The sequence below is a fragment of the Austrofundulus limnaeus genome, unplaced genomic scaffold (genome assembly GCF_001266775.1).
Source record: "Austrofundulus limnaeus strain Quisiro unplaced genomic scaffold, Austrofundulus_limnaeus-1.0 Scaffold121, whole genome shotgun sequence".
NCBI lineage: Eukaryota > Metazoa > Chordata > Actinopteri > Cyprinodontiformes > Rivulidae > Austrofundulus > Austrofundulus limnaeus.
The window spans coordinates 456,186-460,377 of NW_013952523.1; the positions used below are offsets into that span (position 1 = coordinate 456,186).

The 4,192-nt window shown below is 39.1% G+C and overlaps 1 long non-coding RNA gene across 2 annotated transcripts in view; it reads right to left on the reverse strand.

Annotated features, from left to right (window-relative positions):
* Window positions 1-4,192, reverse strand: part of LOC106522129 (uncharacterized) — a 13,961-nt gene that overhangs the window by 3,304 nt on the left and 6,465 nt on the right. The gene's annotated exons all lie outside the window — the stretch shown is intronic.

Consider the following 4,192-nt stretch of genomic DNA (forward strand, 5'->3'; position numbering starts at 1 on the left):
ACACACACACACACACACACACACACACACACACACACGGGGACATTCCATTGACTTCCATTACATTTCTACAGCCTAACCCTGACCATAAACCCTAAGGCTAACCTCACAGGTACCTACCTGACCCTAAAACTAACCTAAACTCAATTCACACCTTGGTCCTAAACTTAACCCGCGACACACCAACAGTGTTTCCCTTTAAGGGGACTAGACTCAGGTCCCCGTAAGTAAAAAAACTGTCCCACAACGTAGGGAATACCAGTCCACACAAATCTACAGAAACACAGACCTTACCTACTTGTCTACCTGTAACCAGTCTGCCTGTTTTGCCTCTTTTCTGATCAGGTTCTTTAGTCACTGATGGAACAGATACTGTTTGTTATCATTTCAGTATAATATGATTCAAATGACAGAATTTAACATGATACCACTGAACACAGCAAGCAACAGTACGATTCATTGAAGCTGTGCTACAAAACAGCAAAACACAGTACACAGCAAAAATGCCAGTGTTAATTTAACACCCACAGTGTTAATTTAACACCCACAGTGTTAATTTAACACCCACAGTGTTAATTTAACACCCACAGTGTTAATTTTAACACCCACAGTGTTAATTTAACACCCACAGTGTTAATTTAACACCCACAGTGTTAATTTAACACCCACAGTGTTAATTTAACACCCACAGTGTTAATTTTAACACCCACAGTGTTAATTTAACACCCACAGTGTTAATTTAACACCCACAGTGTTAATTTTAACACCAACAAAGTGTCTATATGTGCCCACACTCGCTGCTGTTAAAATAACATTAATGAAAGTGTTAAAATTTAACACTCATTTTTTTTGTTAATTTAACACCAACCAGTGTTTAATATTTATCAATTCTTGGTGTCACATTAACATAAAAATAGTGTTAGTGTTAAAATATAGTGTTAAAATAAACTGTTAAATGTAACACCAGCCAGTGTTTAATGTTCAACAATGCTGGGTGTCAGTAACATTTCAACAGTGTTAAAATACAGTTTTAAAAGTATCACCATTGTATTATTTATTCACTTAACAAAGGAAATTGTGGTGTTTGAATGGTTAACAGACACCACAAGGTGTCAATACACTATCAAATTGAGAGTGTAAATTTAACACTCAGAGTTAAAATCAAACTCTGGGGTGTGTTGCATCAACACTTAATCACTGTAAAAAAGGAAATGTTGGATTTACTTAACCATGTTATGTGACCTGGTTCCACTTAACTGAGTTGAGTAAATTCAAAGCAACATACCAGTTTTTTAACCAAAGAACATGAGCATGTTGCTTTGAATTTACTCAACTCAGTTAAGTGGAACCAGGTCACATAACATGGTTAAGTAAATCCAACATTTCATTTTCAGAGTGTAATGGTGTCACCCTTCACACACCAGGACAAACCTCTCACTCATGGTGTTGATTTTTGGCCAAAAACATAAACTTAAAGTTGAACAACTTGATCAAACTGAACAAGAAAACTAACCAGAACAACTAATTTTTACTCTCATGAACTTATTTAATAGTCATAAACAAGCAAAAACATAATTTCTGTAAGATTTCTCAGCAAGGAATGCTGGGTAAATACTGGTCTGTTTGACATGAGGTGGAAGAAGGCGGGGCTTTTCAGAAAACTTCTTTCAACACTGTTAAGTGTTATATAAGGCTTAACTGTGGGCGGAGCTTATTTAACACTGTCCAGTGTTGAGACAACACTGAGGAAATCAACACTGTGAATTAACAACAACACTGGGTGTACTCAGAAAGTGTTAAAATAACACTAGGGGGTGTTAAATCAACACCCAAAAGTTTAACACTGACATTTTAACACTCCTGTTTTTGCCGTGTAGATAAAACTAGTAAAAACAAGAGAACAATAATTACATTAATAACAAGAACTGCTAAATTTGAAAAAAAAAAAAGCTTGATTTTTAAGCTCTTTAAAAATATATCTAAAATCATTAAAAACCACTCGCAGAGGCAGAATAGGCTAGTTTAAAAGAAAAATCTTTAAGCTGTTTTTATAGAAACCCATTCTGGAGCTCTCAGGTAGTCAGGAACAGTGTCCCATATAAGTTGAGATTATATCATGGAGTACTGATACTATTCACTAAAAAACAGTTCAGTATATGATCCAATCACTTACTGCTAAACAGTTTAATGAGATACAGTTTATACAGTTACATTAATTATGATGCAATACAATTCAGTTTATGTTGACAAAAATCAGATTCAATATGATCTGGTTCAATAGGATCTGATTTACATTTGTATTACAATAAAAGAAAATATATGAGATTCAATATAATATAGATAAAATGATACAGTTCAAATAAATCTGTTTATCCTTTTCTTTTAGCTCTTCCCTCATCTATGGTCACGAGCTTTGGGTAGTGACCGAAAGAAAAAGATTGCAGATACAAGCAGCTCAGAGTAGAGCCGCTGCTCCTCCACGTTGAGAGGAGCCAGTTGAGGTGGCTCATCTGGTTAGGAGGCCTCCTGGACCAGGGTTCTCCAACCTTTGTTTCCTTAAGAGCTACTTTCACAAAATGAAATTGTCCGAGAGCTCCATTTTGCGACATTAAATTTTAAACTTAAACCATTGAAATAAGCTTGCTTTGCACAAAAAACGTTGTCTTCACTTCACACGAAACCACCACAAAGACACTGAATTTACATGAATGTGCTTTTTGTGTTCATCCATTCATATTACACTGTATTTCACACTATTAACTTAGCTGTTAACTGCAACAGATTTGTGCACAAATAACGTCGGGTGAAAGTCTCCGATTTGTTTCCGCATTGTGGGAAGAAACCCCCTGTAGTGACATATACCACAGTGGGACAGTTTCCCAGGAGTTTGGCACAGTCTCAAGGGGCTATGAAAGGTGTGTGCGAAAACAAACACTAAACAACCACGTAACCGCACGTCGTCTACCAATCGACCATACAGAGCACTAAACTGTTTGGTTGACAACCAAGGGGAAGGGACACCTAAAGATTGATTGGAATTAAATGAAAGATTGTTTAGCTGGTGACAAATTAAATTTAGCACTGAAGGGCTACTTTAAATGAACTCATGAGCTACTGGTTGGAGACGCCTGTCCTGGATGCCTCCCTGGTGAGGTGTTCTGGGCTCGTCCCACTGGGAGGAGACCCAGAGGAAGACGCAGGACACACTGGAGGGACTATGTTTCTCAGCTAGTCTGGGAACACCTTGGGATTCCCACGGACGAGCTGGTCCAAGTGGCTGGGGAGAGGGAAGTCTGGGTCTCCCTGCTTAGGCTGCTGTCCCCCGCGACCCGATCCAAGATATGTGGAAGAAAACGGACGGATGGATCTACTGTATATATGATTAAAGTTTAGAGTCAACCTGATTCAAAAAGACTATTCATTTTAGAAAACAAAACACTCTTTCTAGGCTTTGCAAACAAGACTTTTTCTTTTTAATTCTTCAAGAACATTTTGCAGCTTCTCCTAACCGTGTACCTCACAGCTTAAAAATGCTCTGCTACATTATCATTCTTCTTCTTCTTAGTGTTCCTCTGAATGAGTGAGCTGCATGCTGGGTAAATCATGGTGTGTGTGTGGTATATAAGGCCTGATGCTCAGCTGGGTGTCGACCTGTGTCTCACGGTTGTTTACATGCACACCTTTTCTTTCCTCCCCTGTTCAAACAGGTGCACGAGTGTGTGTGTGTGTGTGTGTGTCCCCTCGCAGAGCTCCGTTACAGCGTGTCCATTGTGATCAGGAGCGTTGGGCAAGAACCCGGCCCACCGGTGGGCTCTAATCACACACATTCCTCAGGATTAAACAGCCAATTAACAATAAGAGAGCCATTGTGGCCCTGTCTGCGTGTGCGTCACAGTTAAAAGGTTTGTGTGTGTGTGGACATGTCACAGAGTGTGTGTGTGGGGTGTTTGTGCATTAGGGCAAAGTGCGTTTTGAATATGAAACCAGACTTTTTGTTTTGTTGTGTAATTTTCACTCCATGATTAGACTGAGCAAAGTTTTTTTTAAAGCATCATGAATTCTTATACAGCTACACAGCTAAAGGTGAGCACTCAGTGCCACTGCAAACAGTGGCTGCAGGTCTGTGTGTGTGTGTGTGTGTGTGTGTGTGTGTGTGTGTGTGTGTGTGTGTGTGTGTGTGTGTGTGTGTGTG